Below are 19574 nucleotides of genomic sequence, written 5' to 3' on the forward strand. Positions count from 1 at the left end.
CACAAGGCGCGCCCCGCCGGCAGGCAGAGCGGGGCCGGCGAGGGCGGAACTGGGGCGGGCCGCTAGGGCGGAGCTGGGGAGGGCCGCGAGGGCGCGGGGCGGGTCGGCAGCCGAGTGCACCTGAGGCACGGGCGGGGCCTGTCCTGGGGGCCTGGCTGCGGTCAGGCCTCCGCCAGCCAAGCCTGCTGGGGACTACCGAGGTAGCCCGGGCTCGGCTTAGGAAGGCAGCGGGACTAGCGGCCTTGGGGTCCGAGCCCGAACTCGCTCCTCCATAGGGGGACTGGGAGCGAGTGGGAGAGCGACCGCGAAGCTCCAGTGTTGAAAACGCGCCGCTCCCAACTTTTTGCGAGGCCTACTTGGGGGCGGGGGTAAGGAGGAAGTAACTGGGCTAGGGTCTCACAGATAGTTGCTCTTGACACCGCCTATCCTTATAAGAGGGACGGGGATTATTTTGAACCTGGACTGTTAACTACCCTAGTAGAGAGGCTGGGAGCTATGACTTTTCATTCTAGTCCCGATGCCCTTTCCACATTTTCTTCTGTAACAAGCCATTTTGTTCATGCAGATGTAAAAATTTTACTTCACGATTAACGATCCTAGCCTAGGATTAAATATTCCCCACAGATTAGTTATTTCCTTGCAGAGTTTATTCGGAAGCTAACTGGGGGGAAAAAAAAAAGCAGTGAGGTGATTCTAAAGCAGCAATGTTCAATAGGATAAGGAGCTACATTTGTTATGTTAACTTTTCTGGTAGCCATATTAATAAAATTGCCAGATTTAGCAAATAAAAATATAGGACTCCTAGTTAAATTTGAATTTCAGATATAGAATGAATAATTTTTAAATATGTCCCATGCAGGAATATATAAAATAAAAATGTAACTGGTTGTCCTGTATTTTATCTGGCAATGCTCATATTTAAAAAGTAAAAATAAAAGATGAAATTAACTTTAATAGTATATTTAATCAAGTATATCCAGAACATGATCATTTCATCATATAATCAATATAGAAATTGTTGATATTTTACATTGTTGTATGTAAATCATTGATCTTTTTTTCCCTCCTCATACTAAATCTTAAGAATTCGGTGTGTTTCACAGGTTCTCGGGATTTGGAAAAAAAAAAGGAATCCAGTGTGTATTTTACAGCACATTTCAATTTGGACTAGCCATACTTTTTGCTTTTTAATATTTATTTATTCATTTATTTTTTGGAGACATGGTCCCACTCTGTCACCCAGGCTAGAGTGCAATGGCACAATCATAGCTCACCACAGCCCTGAACTCGTAAGCTTAAGTGGGCCTCCTGCCTCAGCCTGCTGAGTAGCTAGGACTACAGGCACATGCCACCATGCCCAGCTAATTTTTTATTTGTTTGTATTTCTCAGAGACAAGTCATCCCTGTGCTGCCCAGGCTGGTCTCAGACTCCTGGGTTCAAGCAATCCTCCCACCTCAGCCTCCCAAAATGCTGGATTACAGACGTGCGCCACTATGCCTGGCCAGACTCATTTTTTAAGTGCTCAGTAGCCACATGTTGCTATTGGTTATCTTATTGGATAGCACCATTCCTAAGGCCTTCAAGAATTTGGGCTGCTAAACTTAACAATGCAAGATATTCCTTTTTAAAATAGTAGTGGCTTAGTGATAGAAACAGAACTAAGTGTATATTTTTACAATATAATGTGTTGGGTAAAGAATATTTAATAGTCACTATATTGTAAGTTGAAAATAAAGCTACAGAAAAGGAACCTAACCTTGCCCGCAGATTTTTAACAAGGAAATCTAAACATTTGCATAACGCATAATAGACTTTAAAAATTATGATAAAGATGTTATCACAGGACTTATTTGTTTCTTTATACTTACTATTCACTATTCTTGCTTCTTGAAGATGGATGGTTATACCTTCAGCAATGTACTTAAATCCTTCTAACATCTTATGTGAAGTTATAGTTCTTATCTAGAACTAACTGAAAAAGAAAGCAAAGCTTCTTGAAAATAAACTCCTTTTTTGTGTGCTAAAATATTGTTTTAATACTTCAAAAGAAACGAAAGCTTCTATGAGAAGAATGTTGACCTGTGTCCAGACCAAACAAGGTGAAGAAGTCTTATTTTAACATTTGAGAAATATCAGTTGGGCATCAGATAACATTCCTGAAAGGGATTGAAAACAATGCAGTAGACTACAAAAGAAGCTGCACATCCTTAGGAAGAAAATAAACCGTTTGTCACGGACGGCTTGTCCACATGCGCAAAGCAGAGAGCAACCTAAGATGGCGCCATCCAGTTCCAGGTGCACTGTGATTCCTATCTGAATGCCATTACTATTTAAATTGCTTTTTTTTTTTTTTTTTTTTGAGACAGGGTCTCCTTCTGTCACCCAGTTTGGAGTGCAGTGGGGCAATCTTGGCTCACTGCAACCTCCACCTCCCAGGCTCAAGCAATCCTCCCACCTCAGCCTTCCAAGTGGCTGGGACTACAGCCACACCCCGCTACACTCAGCTAATTTTTTTTTGTATTGTTGGTAGACATGGGGTTTTGCCATTTTGGGCAAGCTGGTCTCAAACTCCTGACCTCAAGTGATCCCCACGCCTTGGCCTCCCAAAGTACTGGGATTATAGGTATGAGCCACCATGCCCAGCCTTAAATTTCATCTTTTAAAAGAGAAAGAGAACTTAGAACCCGAGGCCCTTTATCCTGCGAGATTCTGAATTAGGATCTTCCTATTTTACATGTTAAAAAATGCAAAACTGGTTTATATGGTAGAAAACCCTACAGTTCAGGGCTAGAACTTTAGATTAAATGCATTCATACCCTAGCAGATGTGGTAGCTTGCCTCCAAGATGGCACCCAATGAATGATCCCTGTACCAGGATTGGTCTATGTGACCAAAAGCATATAGCATTAGTGGTGATACTTATATCACTTGGGTAATTACATTATAAAAGATGTCCATCATGGATGTTCTTTTTCTCTTTCTCTTGCTCAGAGACAAGCAAGCTGTCATGTTATAAGCAGCCCTTTGAGGGGTCCATGTGATGTCAAGGAATGAAGTCTCCAGCCAGCATTTAATGAGAAACTGAGGCCCACCAACAATCTTGAGTGAACTTGGAAGTAGCTCCTTCAGCATCAGTTGGTTGTTGAGATGACTACTGGCAGGTTAACTGCAACTTCATGGGAGTCTTCTGGACCAGAACCACTCAGTTAAGTGACTCCCAGATTCCTGATCCTCAGAAACTCTGAGAAATAATGAATATTTGTTGTTTTAAAATGTTAAATTTTGAGATATTGTATTATGTGGCAATAGATAACTAATATATAAATTATTTTAATCAAACAATATGTTAAATTAAAGCTCAGAAGAATAAACATCCGTAATTCCTTAATTTGTTTTCCCCTCTATTCTACAGAATAGAATTTTACAGATGAACCTTGTAATTACTTGTGCAATAAGAGACAGTATATTGTATTGGTTAAGTGCATAGCTCTGGATGTATGGTAGTAGAAAGACCAATATTCAATTGCTTTCTTCTTCAATTTCAAGCTTGGGAGCTTGAACAAATTTTAAAAGTGTTTTAAGCCTCAGTGTCCTGGGATGGTAGTGCTTAGCTCAAGCTCCTAGCATATATTAACTACAAACTAAATATTAGCTATAATTATTAGTTTTACTTTGATTATTGACTCCAAATAAATACCTTAAGAACTATATGTTCTCCACAGATTTGGATATGTCTAGACGTTATGTAGGCTGGAATAGTCAGCAATTACTTGCCTGAGGAAGGGAAAGCCTCCAAAGAACAAACTCCTCCTTCAAGAAAAGAGTAGGCTGGGTGCAGTGGCTCATACTTGTAATCCTAGCATTTTGGCAGGCTGAGGAGGGCGGATCACCTGAGGTTAGGAGTTTGAGACCAGCCTAGGCAACATGGTGAAACCCTGTCTCTACTAAAAATACAAAAATTAGCCAGGTGTGGTGGCACACTCCTGTAGTCACAGCTACTTGGGAGGCTGAGGTGAGAGGATCACCTGAGCCTGGGAGGTGGAGGTTACAGTGAGCCAAGATCTGCACTGCACTCTAACCTGGGCAACAGAGTAAGACTCCGTCTCAAAAAAAAAAAAAAAAAAAAAAAAGAGTAGAAGGCACAAGCTTAGTCCAATATTATAGCTTCAGCATCAGAGTAGAAAATGATTCAGAGGGTCTGTCTGGTGTCTGCTGTAGATCCCGCAAATCTGTGTTTGGATGCTTCTAGTAAGGATCATATGGCAGATGCACCTGACGGATGCACTTGGCAGCAATAACTTATGCATACCTGAAGAATGACCCTATGGTCTAAGAAGAATGTATGTTCAGAGCTCCCAGATAAGGAATCTGGGAGTGGCCAACCCAGAGATTTCATTTCTTATCTATGACAAACTTCTGAACTGCTCCCACCCCCAGCCCATCCTGTAGAATGCAGGCCCTACTAGGCGATCAAAGCCCTTTGTTTTAGGTAAAATGAAGGTTGCCTGGTAGAGGTTGCTAGGGGAAAGGTGTTAAGTAAAAGTGTTATATAAACTGCATGTCTCTTTGTTTGTTTTTGTTTTTTTGAGACAGAGTTTTTGCTGTTGTTGCCCAGGCTGGAGTGCAATGGTACAATCTCGGCTCACTGTAACCTCTGCCTCCCGGGTTCAAGTGATTCTCCTGCCTTAGCCTCCCAAGTGGCTGGGATTACAGGTGCCCACCACCAGGCCCGGCTAATTTTTTTGTATTTAGTAGAGACAGTGTTTCACCATGTTGGTCAGTCTGGTCTCAAACTCCTGACCTCAGGTGATCCACCCACCTCAGCCTCCCAAAGTGCTGGGATTACAGGTATGAGCCACCATGCCTGACGAACTGCATGCTTTTTACAAGGAGTTTTGGTTCTCCTGTCCAGCCCACTGCCGCTGGACTTCCCTGTACTGTAAGTCCTCTCAATAAACCTTATGTCTCAGTTTCTGATTCTAGGTCTCTTCAGCCTCTTGAACATGGTGCCATCCCTACTGAAATCAATGGGGTCTGACATACAAGGGGAACTTGAACAAAGTCTGAAATAGCTATTTTTTTTTTTCTTGTCAAAATCCCTGTAAGACATTATTTGCCTTGGCCTCAGAACATTGAATTATGACCCAAGAGTGGAGAAACAGAGAAGTCTGTCTATGTCATCGGACAACATCCCAAGTGGGATGTCATCACCCCAATGCATATTGGCATTGGGCACAGTAGAGCAGTGGCAGCCTGGCAAGACTTGGCACAATTCTGTTGGGTTGTACAGTAGAATGAGAAATCACATTTCTGCTGTTATGTGATTCTGCATTTTAACTCCAGTTTGTTTGGCCTGGACAGATAGGTAACTAGCCATGAAGACAATGGACCTTGAAACATTCTGAAGACTAGAAAAAGTATGTAATAAAATACTTTGAACAACTGTTTAAGGACTTAAATGTCCAGACTGTTTCTTTAGATGAGTGTAATTTCCAATGTGAAACCTCACCATTTGGCTTCAAGAGGTACAGGACAGTTTTTGAATTTCGCAGAAAAAGTTGTGCATTGCAACAAACTTGACCATCCTATTTGCAATAGTAGAAATGTAAATTCATTCCCTTCAGAGATACCTGCAAAAATGAAATGTGAAATATGCTGCTTACATTTTAAAGACTGGTTATTGCATTCTAGACTAGATGGAAAGACATTAGTGAGGGCCAACATAGAAATATGAGTTTTCCCAAAAGAGTGTTGTGTATATATATGACATGGCAGGACAATTGGGTCACTAGTGGTTTTCACTTCTTCGTTCATTTGGCAAACATATGAATAGACTGATGTGTGCCAAACACTGTTCTGAGTTCTGGGAATTGAGGAAAGAAACAAGCTATCTGTTCTCATGGCACTCACATTTTACTTGGAGGATGGAGAGGCTGACAATAAACTTGTACAAATAAATACAAATGTCAAGTAGTGGTAAGTGCCAAGGAGAAAGAAAAGAGAGTAATGGTATAGAATGACAGTCATTGGGTAGCTGCTTTAGATGAATGGTAAGTGAACATGTTTCTGAGAAGGTGATGTCTGAGCTGAGAGGCAAAGGGTAAGAAGGAATCTGTCATGTGAAGATCTGGGAAGCAGGTGTACTAAGCAGAAGAGCAGCAAGTACAAAGACTGTGAGGTAAGAGATGTGCTCAGGGTGACTAAGTAACAGAGGGAAGACCAGCGTGACTAGAACATAGTGATCAAAGTAAGTAGTGTTGGAACATAAGTCAGCGACATTGGCAGGAGGCCAGTTTTTATGGAAGCCAGATTGTCTAGTGCCTTGTAGATAGTGGCAAGGAGTTTGGATTTTATTCTAGGTGCATCATTACCAGAATATTTTCTTTTTTTCTTTTTCTTTTTCTTTTTCTTTTTTTTTTTTTTCTTTGAGACAGGGTCTCACTGTCACCCAGGCTGGAGTGCAGTGGCATGATCTCGACTCTCTGCAACCTCTGCCTCCTGGGCTCAAGCGATCCTCACGCCTCAGCCTCCCCAGTAGCTGGGACTACACGCACCACACCTGGCTAATTTTTGTATTTTTTGTAGAGATGGGATTTTGCCATGTTGCCCAGGCTGGTCTTGAACTCTGCCCACTTTGGCCTCCCAAAGTGCTGGGATTATAGGCATGGGCCACTGTGCCTGGCCTATCAGAGTATTTTCAAGCAGAGAAAAGCATCAGGTCTTATTTCTAGCATAAAAGGAACATTCTGGCTGCTATATAGAGAAGGGACTGTAGAGGACAAGAATGAAAGCAGGTTGACTGATTAGAAAGCATTGCAGCATTATAGGCAAGAGCTTATGATGGCCTGAAGGAGAGTGGTAACTATGGAAGAGATAAATGGATAAATTCAGAATATTTTTGGAAGAAAAAGGTGACATGATTTGCTATTGGATATGGGCATGAAGGAAGGAAATTAAGAATGATTCCTGAATTTTTAGCCTGAGCAATTTTGTAGCTTTTCATGTTTGTTTTTGAAATGGGGAGATTTGGTGGGGTGGGGGTTTGGGAAATTAAGAGCTTTTTATATTTATTTTTTGCTTTTTAAAAACTGTGGTGAAATACATGTAACATTAAATTTACCATTTTAACCACTCTTAAGTGCATTAAGTACATTCACATTGTGCAACCATCACCATCCTCCGTCTGTAGAGAGCTCTTTTCATCTTGCAAAATTGAAACACTGTACCTACTAAACAATAACTCCCCACTCCCCTCCTTACCCTAGCCCCTGAAAACCATTCTATAATACAGAAGTCCCTATGAATTTGACTACTCTCATAGAGTGGAATCACATAGTATTTGTCCTTTTGTGACTCGCTTTTATGTCACTTAGCATAATGTCTTCAAGGTTCATCCATGTTGTAGCATATGTCAGAATTTCCTTCCTTTTGAAGACTGAATAATATGCCATTATATGCGTATACTACATTTTGTTTACCCATTCATCCATTGATGGACACTTGGGTTGCTTCCATCTTTAGACTATTGTGACTAATGCTGCTGTGAATGTATATGTACAAGTATATGTTTGAGTACTTGCTTTTAATTCTTTGGGTATATACCCAGAAGTGGAATTACTGGATAATGTGGTAATTGTATGTTTAATTTTTTTAAGGAATTGCCATACTGTTTTCCCCGATAGCTGTACCGTTTCACATTCCCACCAACAGTGCACAACAGTTCCAGTTTCTCCACGTCCTCACCAATACTTGTTATTTTCTGTGGTTTTGTTGTTGTTGTTTTGTTTGTTTTTGTTTTTTTTAGAGAAACTATCCTAATGGGTATAAAGTGGTATTTCATTGTGATTTGATTTGCATTTCCCTAATGATTAATTATGTTGAGCATCTTTTCATGTGCTTATTGGCAATTTATGTATTTTCTTTGGAGAAATGTCTACTCAAGTCTTTTGCCCATTTTGAAATCAGGTTTTTTGTTGTTGTTGAATTGCAGGAGTTCTTTATATATTTGGGATCTGAACCACTTATCAGATATATGATTTGCAAATATTTTCTCCCATTCCATGCCTTTTCACTATTGATTATATCCTTTTATACACAGAAGTTTTACATTTTTGATGTAGTCCAATTTTTATATTGTTTCTTTTGTTGCATGTGCAAGAGTTTTATTTTGAATGCAATTTTGGGATATCTATTAGACATCCAAGTCAAAATGTCAAATACACAGCTGGATATATGAGTCTGAAGGTCATAAAAGAGATCAGAATGAGATATAAATTAAGGAATCATCCACATGTAGATGGTATTTAAGGCCATGGGTCTGGACAGAATCACCCAGGAGAGAAGTCACATAGGAACACATAGGTTTCCCTAGGGAATACAGTCATCTTAGAGTAAAATTCCATCGAAGGAGATCAGGAAGTCTTGGCTGAGTTAAATTTGGATAATATAAGTTATTAACTATGTTAATGTGTTCTTCTAAGCTAGGTGCCAGGTTAAGGTGGAAATTAGGAGGTCCTGGGCAAGTATCAATTTGCTCTGCTATTGTATTATTGCAAGAATAATACTAACAATAGCGCATGACCTCATTTCATCCTCACAATAGCTCTACGTGACTGATATTCTTGTCTTCACTTTACAGACAAAGAAACAAAAGAGAAGTAAAGTAATTTACCCAGTTGCTATAGTTAGCATGTGGTAGGTCCATATTAGAGCCCTGGTCTGTCTGCATGATGGTTAATTTTATGAGATAGCTAGTAAAACATTATTTGTGGTCGTGTCTGTGAGGATGTGTCCAGAGAGGTTCACAAGCATTCGAATCACTAGACGGAGCAAATATGGTCTGCCCTCACCAATGTGGTCAGGCATTATCCAATCCACTGAAGGCTCCTGCTTACATAGAACAAAAAGGCAGAGGATGTGCCTATAGTTCCAGCTACTTGGAAGGCTGTGGCAGGAAGATGCTCGAGCCTAGGAGTTTGAGGCCAGCCAGGGCAACATAGCAACACCTTTCTCTTTAAAAATAATTTTTTTAAGGCATAGGAAGGGCAAATTCTCTCGTTCTCTCTCTTCTTGAGCTGGGACATCCATTTTCTCCTGCCTTCAGGAAATCAGAGCTCCTTGTTCTTGAATCTTCCAACTCTGGGACTTACACCTTACCCTTTTCCCCTCAGTCCTTCAGACTTGGACTGAATTACACCATCACCTTTCCTGGTTCTCCAGTTTGCAGATAGCATGTCATGGGACTTCTTAGCCTCTGTAATCACATAAGCCAGTTCACATAGTAAGTCTCCTCCTATTGATATATACATATATCTGTAATCCTATTAGTTGGGTTTCTTTGGAAAACCCTAATACCCCTTTATCCACAGTTTTGTTTTCTGCAGTTTCAGTTACCTACGGCCAACTGGGTAAACCAAATAGGTGAGTACAGTAAAATAAAATATTCTGAGAGAGAGAGATGCACATTTGCATGACTTTTATTACAGCACATTGTTACAATCATTCTATTTTATTAGCTATTATTATTAATCTCTTACTCTGCATAATATAACTTAAATTTTATTTTAGGTATGTATGTATAGGAAAAAACCTAGTATATATAGTGTTCAGTACTATCTGAGGTTTCAGGAATCACCTGGGGTTCTTGGAAAGTAGCCCCCTGCCTTCAAGCCTGCACTCTCAATTACTGATGCTACAACTCATTACCCTGAAAGATGAAATCTAGCCCTGAGCCCTTATCAACTGGCTGCATTAGATCATTTTAGATCTCCATGTCACCGCAGTCACATTTGTGTGTGGGAGAGATGGTGCTATACCTGCCACCTTCGTTAGCCTGGCTTGCATTCTCTTCTGAACACTCTGGGTCTTATTAACACTGTGCCAGGTTCCCATACACCCCAAATAAAGAAAAAGAAAGTAGATGGATACAATATACACACTAGGCCCAACAGAAGTTATGCTTTTACTCCCTTTCCTCTTCAATTTAGATACTACTATGGTCCTTTGCTTCAGTCTATCTCAGTTCCTTCATTGTCTTGTCGTTCCATTCACCTCTACTGCAAGGCCCCAAATCCTACCATTTGGTCACTGTACTCCTACCCTGGGTCAGTGGAGGAAATCACACAACCATGTGAGTTGGTGTCTCGACACATTTACATTTCCAATCACAATTGGACCCTCAGCCCACTTGTTACTCTCTCAACCACATTTCCTCGCACCCATCAACAGTCCCCCTTCTCTCTTGTATCTTAAGTCAGCATCCTGGATTGAGAGTCAAGAGTAAAATGGTGGCCGGGCGCGGTGGCTCAAGCCTGTAATCTCAGCACTTTGGGAGGCCGAGACGGGCGGATCACTAGGTCAGGAGATCGAGACCATCCTGGCTAACACGGTGAAACCCCGTCTCTACTAAAAAATACAAAAAAAAAACTAGCCGGGCGAGGTGGCGGGCGCCTGTAGTCCCAGCTACTCAGGAGGCTGAGGCAGGAGAATGGCCCGAACCCGGGAGGCGGAGCTTGCAGTGAGCTGAGATTTGGCCACTGCACTCCAGCCTAGGCGACAGAGCGAGACTCCGTCTCAAAAAAAAAAAAAAAAAAAAAAAAAAAAAAAAGAGTAAAATGTGAGCTTAGACTTTGCAAGACTAGTAAACAAAAGGACTGGGGTAGTGGCAAGAGTATGAATGGGCTGGAGGGATCACAAGGTATAAACTGGAAGGGAAGGGAAATGATATCAGATGAGAGCTGAAGGATTGGGAGAAAAACAAAAGGTCCTAGAATGAGATGGAGCTGTTGTGACTGATGAGTGGCCCAGGGTGTGTCCTCAGCAGCAAGAGTGTGAAGTATAGGTGAAGGTCAAGTACTGCAAGGCTAAGGTATAGCACTACTCATCTTTCTGAGCACAAAAGTCACCAGCACCTTGGGCTGGGTGTCAGAGAGCTCACAGAATGTGGATCACCAACCAGGCAGATGTTGGTAACAGCAACCAGGAGGGCACAGCACAAACCTGAGCAGGTCTTTTATGTATGTGAAGGTGAAGGAGTTATGATTTAGAAATGGCAGTGGGAAGCAAGAAGAATGCTGAGAGCCTGCTCAGCTCTTGGCTTTCAAAATCATGGATAGTTCAAAATGAGTAGCCTTCACTTGAGAGACAGAGCCATGAGGCAAGTGGAGTGCTCAGAAGGATGCCAGATCTCTTTCAAGGAAAGGAGATGGAGAGAACAGCCAGGGATGTACTTGAAAGAGGAGAGTTGCTTGTCTACAATGGAATATGTGTTGCAGAGGACTCAGTTGCAGGGAAGACAACTGCAGGAGGGTGAGCTGGAGGGCTCTGCAGGGACAGGAGCACAGCGGGGCATTAGAATGGGAGTTTTAGATGAGAAGGATTAAATTTGCAGTGCTGGAGGAAGATCATCTCAAGGTTCACAAAATCAAGCTTTAGACTTGTCTGTGCCAACAGACAGAGGCATTGGGTGATAGTTCAAATCCTCATAATCTTTTATAATCCTTTCAGCAGTCTGTTAAATATAACCTTGGTGATAAGCTAAGTTACCTCAGCATAGCAAGCTTGGCTTGGTCCAAATCAGGGTAAAGGTGATTGCTGCTCAAAGGAAGTGGGAGAGACACCCAGCTCTAGATTGGAGAACATGACTTTGACCTGGGTTTCAGCCCCACAGGGCTTAGGCCCAGGGGAGCACTAGGCAAGTTGCTGAGGCCACAAGCAGGAGTTTATAACCAGGCTAGACTAAGCCCACTGATGCAATACTTTTTTTTTTTTTTTTTTTTTTTGAGACAGAGTCCTACTCTGTCACCCAGGCTAGAGTGCAGTGGTGTGATCTTGGCTCAATGCAACCTCTGCCTCCCTGGTTCAAGTGATTCTCCTGCCTCGGCCTCTCAAGTAGCTGGGATTACAGGCACCCGCTACCATGCCTGGCTAAATTGTGTATTTTTTTAGTAGAGACGGGGTTTCACTGTGTTGGCCAGGCTGGTCTTGAGCTCCTGACCTCAAGTGATCCACCTGCCTTGGCCTCTCAAAGGGCTGGGATCACTGGCGTGAGCCACCATGCCCAGCCTGATGCATGAATTTGCATTCTTCATGCTCTTCATCTATGCTTCTGAAGACCTGGCACTTAGTCGACACTCAGTAAGTTTTATTTTTTAACTTCTTTATGATTATAAAAGTAATATGTGAAGCATTTGTAAAGTATGGAAATCTGGAAAAAATTAAACAGAAGTCATCTATAATCTGACTATCCAAACATACCTTAGCCTTCTTTCTTTCTTTCTTTTCTTTCTTTTCTTTTCTTTTCTTTTCTTTTTTTGAGATGGAGTCTTGCTGTGTCACCCAGGCTGGAGTGCAATGGCACGATCTTGGCTCACTGGAACCTCTGCCTCCCGGGTTCAAGCAATTCTCCTGTCTCAGCCTCCCGAGTAGCTGGGATTACAGGCATCCACCACCATGCCCTGCTAATTTTTGTATTTGTAGTAGAGATGGGGTTTTGCCATGTTGGCCAGGCTGGTCTCAAACTCCTGACCTCATGTGATCTGCCCTCCTCAGCCTTCCAAAGTGTTGGGATTACAGGCATGAGCCAATGCACCCGGCTTTTTTTTTTTTTTTTTTTTGAGACAGTTTTGCTCTCTTTGCCCAGGCTGTAGTGCAGTGTGATATTGGCTCACTGCAATCTCCACCTCCCAGGTTCAAGCGATTTTCCTGCATCAACCTCCTGAGTAGCTGTGACTACAGACAGGTGCCACCAGGCCCAGCTAATTTTTTTGTATTTTTAGTAGAGATAGGGGTTTCACCATATTGGCCAGGTTGGTCTCCAACTCCTAACTTTGGGTGATCTGCCCACCTTAGCCTCCTGAAATGTTGGGATTATAGGCATGAGCCACTGCGCCCAGCTGAGCCTACTTTCTTCTGGTCTTTTTCTCATGCCTCCCCACCACCACCCTGGCCCCCTGCTGTTACATACATATATATGTTTATTTTTTTTTTTTAAAGAGATGAAGTCTTGCTCTGTTGCCCAGGCTGGTAGGCTGATCTCAAACTCCTGGCTTCAGGTGATCCTCCTGCCTTGGCCTCCCAAAGTGCTGTTGTTACAGGCATAAGCCATCACACCTGGCTATTTTTCACGCTTTTAAAACTCAGTTTATTCATTCATTTATTCACTCATTCTTTGGTTAATACTCATATACTGGTTTATTTTATTATTTTATTATGTTACATTTTTAAATACAGCGTCTCACTCTGTGCCCCAGGCTGGAGTGCAGTGGCATGATCATGACTCTGCAACCCCAAACTCCTGGGTTCAAGGGATCCTCCCATCTCAGCCTCCCAAGAACTTAGGATTACAGGCACATACTACCACACTCTGCTAATTTTTTAAAATTAATTATTTTTTTTTCTTTTTTTTTTTTTGTAGAACCAGTGTGTGTTAGGCCATTCTTGCATTACTATAAAGAAATACCTGAGACTGGGTAATTTATTAAGAAAAGAGGTTTAGTTGACTCACGATTTCACAGACTGTATAGGAAGTGTGGCGCTAGGCATCTGCTCAGCTTCTAGGGAGGCCTCAGGGAGCTTTTACTCATGCTGGAAGGTGAAGGTGGAGCAGGTGTGTCACCTGGTAAAGACAGGAGCAAGGGTGGGGGGAGGTGCCACACCCTTAAACAACCAGATTTCTCAAGAACTCACTTATTATGATGGGGATAGCTACAAGGTGTGAGGGATCTGCCCCCATGACCAAAACACCTCCCACCAGGCCCCACCTCCAGCACTGGAGATTAAATTTCCACATGCGATTTGGACAGGGATAAATATCCAGACTATATCATTTTGCCCCTGGCCCTCCCAAATCTCATGTCCTTCTCAAGTTGCAGAATACAATCATGCCTTCCCAAGAGTTCACCAAAGTCTTAACTCATTCCAGTGTTAACTGAAAAGCCCAAAATTCAAAGTCTCATCTGAGACAAGGCAAGTCTCTTCCACCTATGAGCCTATAAAATCAAAAACAAGCTATTTACTTCCAAGTTACAATGGATGTATAGGCATTGGGGAAACATGCCCATTCCAAAATAGAAATTGGCCAAAAGAAAGGGGCTACAAGCTCCATACAAATTCAAAACCCAGCAGGGCAATTATTAAATTATAAAGCTCCAAAGTAATCTCCTTTGACTCCATGTCCCATATCCAGGGCTCACTGGTGCAAGGAGTGGGCTCCCAAGGCCTTGGGAAGCTCCGCCCCTGTAGTTTGCATAGTACGGCCTCTACAGCTGCTCTTATGGGCTGGAGTTGAGCGCCTGTGGCTTTTCCAGGCACAGGGTGCAAGCTGTCAGTGGATCTATCATTCTTAGGTCTGGAGGGTGGTGACCCCTTTCTCACAGCTCCACCAGGCAGTTCCCCAGTGGAGACTGTGTGGAGCCTCCAACCCCACATTTCCCCTCCAAACTGCCCTAGTAGAGGTTCTCTCTGAGGGTTCCACCCCTGCAGCAGGCTTCTGCCTGCTGGGCACCCTGGCTTTCTCATACATCCTCTGAAATCTAGGTAGAGGCTGCCAAGCCTCCTTCACTCTTACAGTCTGCATGCCTGCAGGCTTAACACCACATGGAAGCTGCCAAAGCATATGGCTTGTGTCCTTTGGAGCAGCAGCCTGAGCTGTGCCTGGGGCCGCTTGAGCCACAGCTGGAGCTGGAACAGTCTGGATGTGGGGAGCACTGTCCCAAGGAGGCTGTGCAGAGCCGTGGGGCCCTAGGCCTGGCCCACAAAATGATTCTTCCCTCCTAGGTCTCTGGGCCTGTGCCTGTGATGGCAAGGGCTGCCCCTTAGATCTCTGAAATGCCTTCAAGGCCTTTTTCCCATTGTCTTGGCTATTAGTACCTGGCTTTCTTTTAGTTACTCAAATTTCTCTAGCAAGTGGTTGCCCCACAGCCTGCTAGAATTCCTCTACTGAAAATACTACTTTCTCTGTCACATGGCCAGGCTGCAAATTTTCTAAACTTTTACACTCTGCTTCCCCTTTAAATATAACTTCTAACTTTAAGTCATTTTTTTGCTCTCACATCTGAGTTAGGCAGTTAGATGCAGCCATGTCGCTTCTTGAACACTTTGCTGCTTAGAAATTTCCTCTGCCAGATACCCTAGGTTGTCACTCTGAAGTTCAAACTTTCATAGGTCCCTACAGCATGAACAAGGTGCAGCCAAGTTCTTTGCTAGGGCATAATGAGGGTGACCTTTGCTCCATTTCTAGGTTCCTCATTTCCATCTGAGACCTCATCAACCACGCCTTCACTTTCCATATCACCATCAGCATTCTGGTTACAACCATTTGACCAGCCAAGCACTATTCTAACTTCTGGGAATACAGAAGTGCTCCTCATGGAACTTAACAGTCTAGTGGAGGAAGAAGGACAATAAATGCAACAAAGAAGTAAATTAGTCAGGATGTCAGAGAGTGGTAAGTCCCATGGAGAAAAATGAAGCAGGGATGCATAAAGTTAGTTCAGAGAGAGAACAGGATACAATTTTAAATAGTGTGATCAGATAAGGGTTTATTAAGAAGGTGGCATTTAGGCCAAGACATGAAGGAAGTAAGAGAGCAAGCTATGTAGATAGCTGGGAAGAGCATTCCTAGGAAGAGGGAACACGTATCTAATAGAGAAGCATGTCTAGTATGTTCAAAGAATAGCAAAGCCTTGGTAGCCTTAATGAAGAAAGCAATGGAGAGAGTAATAAGAGATGAAGTCAGTGAGCTAAAGGAGGGCATGAAGATTAGAGTAGGGCCCTATAAACTGGGTGACCACTGTCAAGTGAAATTAAGGCTGTTGAGGCAGAAATGATTTGATAAAGGTTTATTGTAAGCCAAATGTGAGGGTAAGCCCAGGAAAACATACCAACAAAGTTGAGAGTGTTCTGGAGTCTGTTACAAGTTGGAAAGCTTTAATAGGAAAGTTAGAAGAAAGGAGGGGGACTCTTCATACAGGAGTTTTCCTTTTTCATTGGAGGGTACAATACAAAGGTTACAATAATTGGCTACAGTTTGCAACATGAAGACTAAAATGTCTACATGCAAGACAATCAGTAAAACCTTATGACTCAGAAATAAATCAGTGTCCTTTTCAGTGTCAGTAGGTGGTGCATTGATCAGTACATCAACAATTTGAGGAACTCATAATATTCCTTACTCAGGACAAGGTATCACCATGAATCACAAGACCTTCCCAAGATGGGTTAATTTGGAAGCTGTTTACTTTTAAAGTAAACTGTCAAATGTGACCTGTAGGTTATTGCCATATATAATTTGTCATCCAAACTGGAAGACTTCTAGAATGAAAGGTGGAGGTGAGGGTTATTAATAATTAACACTAGGGCTGGGCGCGGTGGCTCACGCTTGTAATCCCAGTACTTTGGGAGGCCGAGGCGGGCAGATCACGAGGTCAGGAGATTGAGACCATCCTGGCCAACATGGGGAAACCCCGTCTCTACTAAAAAAAAAAAAAAATTTAGCTGGGCATGGTGGCACATGCCTGTAATCCCAGCTACTCGGGAGGCTGAGGCAGGAGAATCACTTGAACCAGGGAGTCGGAGGTTGCAGTGAGCCGAGATCGTGCCACTGTACTCCAGCCTGGCAACAGAGTGAGATTCCGTCTCAAAAAAAAAAAAAAAAAAAAAAAAAAAAAAAAAAAATTAATACTAATTCAGTGGAGAGAAGCCAGGGCTTTCCTGGACAAACTCTGACGTGTAATCATTCGACTTATGGACCATTGTAAGGACTTGGGCTTTTAAAAAATCTGACTGAGATGGGAAGCGATTGGAAGGTTTTGAGCAGAAAAGTAACATGATATAATTGAGATAGCTCTGACTACTATGCTGAGAGTAGATTGAAGGGGCGTAGGAGCAGCCTTAATGAGGAAGGATTGGCTGGGGGCTAACAGAATACAGGCAAGAAACTGGATTCTACATATGTTGAAATTATGGCAAAAGACTTTATTGACAGATTGGATGTGGAGTACGAGAGGAAGAGCAGCCAGGAAAATAAAGTTCCCATTTTCTGAGTTGGGAAGGACTTCAGGAAAAGCAGATTTGGGATGAAATTAGGAGCTAAATTTGACATGTTATGTTTGAGACACCTATTACGTATCCAAGTGAGGATATCGAGTGGGCAGTTATTATGTGAGCCTGGAGTTCACTTCTCTCTATGTATTGGTGTTCATCAATGCAGAGATGATATTTAAACCATGAGACTGAATTTTTTTAAAAAGGAAGAGGACCGAAGACTAAGTTCTGGGCGCTCCAATTTTAGGCAGTAGCGGAGATGAAGAAAAACCAGCACACTAGATGGTTAAAGAGCAGCCAACAAGGTAAGAGGAAAACCAAGCAAGTGTCATTTTTGTTGGTTTTTTTGATACAGAGTCTCACTCTGTCACCTAGGCTGGAGTGCAGTGACACAATCTCAGCTCACTATAACCTCTGCCTTCTGGGTTCAAGTGTTTTTCTTGCCTCAGCCTCCCAAGTAGCTGGGACTACAGGTGTGTGCCACCATGCCTGGCACAAGTGTCATGTTGTAGAAAGCAGTTCAAGGATGAAAGAGAAATGAGTTTGTCACATGCCTTGAGAGGTCAGGTAAGAGGAGGACTATGAATCAACTATTGAATTCAGAAACATGCAGGTCACTGGGGACCTTGATAGAGGTGCTCTGGTGAAAGGTGAGGGCTAAAGCTTAATTGTAGTGGGGCCAAGTGAAAATTGAAAGAACAAAGTTAAAAGTAGCAAGTAGATATAGCAATCTTCCAAGGAGTTTTGCTGCTAAGGGACAGGGAGATATGGGGCAGGAGCTGACAGCAGAAACTGGATCGAGAGAGAGCTTTTACAGCCTGTTTGCATACTGAATGGGAAAGATCCAGTAGAGAGGGAAAAATTTATGATGGAGGAATCAGGAGAATTGCTAGAGCAACATCTTTGAGTTGGTAAAGGAGTAGGGGGCAGGGCGGGTAAGGAGTATATAAGGCTGGGGCCGGGCATGGTGGCTCACACCCATAATCCCAGCACTTTGGGAGGTCGAGGCAGGCCACTCACTTGAGCCCAGGAGTTCAATACTAGCATGGCCAACACGGCAAAAACCTGTCTCTACCAAAAATACAAAAATTAGCTGGGTATGGTGGTGCATGCCTGTAATCTTAGCTACTTGGGAGGTTGAGGCATGAGAATCGTTTGAACCGAGGCAGAGGTTGCAGTGAGCCACTGCACTCCAGTGGGGAGGAGAGACCATTCAGGAGAAACAGGAGAAAAGACAGAGTGTGTGGGTACAGATGGAGTTAGGCTGGTGTATTATGGTGCTTGTAGAGGTTCCCTCCATTGCTTCTATTTTCTAGGTGAAATAGGAAGCCAAGGCACAGCTGAGGGTGAGCATGGGGGAGGAGGTGATGGAGTTCTGAAGAGAAAGAAGGTCCTCCAGGATAGAGAATGAACCAGGACAATTAGGATCCTCTTGAAGTCACTGATGGTCAGTTTAAAGTGAAACCAGTCAGATGGAATATATTTTCCATCTACATTTGGCTATGCAGGTGCTAGAAAGAAGTAGGAGGGAGGTTAGATTTAACCAGCTTTATAGTTCCCCCAAAAGCAAGGCAGATAAGAAAGGGGCAAGGAAGTTGATTATGATGATTAAGCATGGAATTTAAGCTTGCCAAGAAGGGGTATGAGGACATGAGTAAGATGAGAGATAGTGAAAATGTGGACATCTTTGCCAGGTATGGAGCCAAACACAGTATGCATTGTCTCATGTAATATCCACCCAAAGGGGACTGTTATCATCCCTCTTTACAGATGAAGAAGCTGAGTTTTAGGGAAGATTATAACTTGCTCGAGGTCACACAGTTGATAGAGAAGGGACACACCCAGTGTCAGGTCCTGGAACACTTGTCTCCAAAGACTATGTACTTAGCACTATTTGCTTTAACTGCAGTATTACTGAGCATTAAAAAAAATTGATGATTATGTACAAAGGATGGTAATTTTGTCCAATATATTTTTGTTAATATTTTTCCAACTTGTGTTAATTTTAAGATTTTCTGTTGTACAGAATTATTTAAAAGTTTATAGTAAAATACATCTTATCTTCAATTTCCTATTCATCTTAAAATTAAGTATCACCTATATTTTCTTCTAGCTTTTGATTTATTTATTCTTGGCTCTATTTTATTTACATTTATTACATTTGGCTCTTTAGTTGATCAGGAATTAATTTGGTGTGTGATTTATGGTAAGATACTATTTATTCCCCCAGTTTTTCCATTTTTACCAGTTTTTTAGCTTGTCAATTGTCCCAGCACCAGTCTTCAACAATGTATCATTTTCTTGATAATTTATAATTCACCTTTATCATATGTTACAATTTTTTCAACACTTGGGTCTGTTTCTGCCATACCTCTTCTATTTTGTTGGTAGATTTATCTTTCCTCTGTGTATGTGTGTGTGTGTGTGTGTGTGTTTTCCAGGAAACCCAGAGTAATCATTGTGTGTTTTTATATATTTGAGAGAACATTTCCCCTTATCACTGATCTTTTCCAAAAATTTCTTAAACATA

At 42.3% G+C, this 19574-nt stretch overlaps 1 long non-coding RNA gene across 10 annotated transcripts in view; it reads left to right on the plus strand.

The window, feature by feature from the left end:
- Window positions 1-19574, plus strand: part of LOC105467182 (uncharacterized) — a 41529-nt gene that overhangs the window by 237 nt on the left and 21718 nt on the right. For 3 of the 10 annotated variants that reach the window (XR_011624687.1, XR_011624681.1, XR_011624690.1), the window contains exons 2-5: window positions 1895-2296; window positions 2993-5418; window positions 15240-15446; window positions 17211-17349. This is a non-coding gene — a long non-coding RNA (uncharacterized lncRNA). Of the gene's footprint in view, window positions 1-87; window positions 369-1894; window positions 2297-2326; window positions 2625-2992; window positions 5419-15239; window positions 15447-17210; window positions 17350-18360; window positions 18492-19574 lie in introns of those variants that run through there. The other 7 variants (XR_011624684.1, XR_011624683.1, XR_011624688.1 and 4 more) reach the window with 7 other exon arrangements.

Source organism: Macaca nemestrina, chromosome 6 (assembly GCF_043159975.1).
Source record: "Macaca nemestrina isolate mMacNem1 chromosome 6, mMacNem.hap1, whole genome shotgun sequence".
NCBI classification, from domain to species: Eukaryota; Metazoa; Chordata; class Mammalia; order Primates; family Cercopithecidae; genus Macaca; species Macaca nemestrina.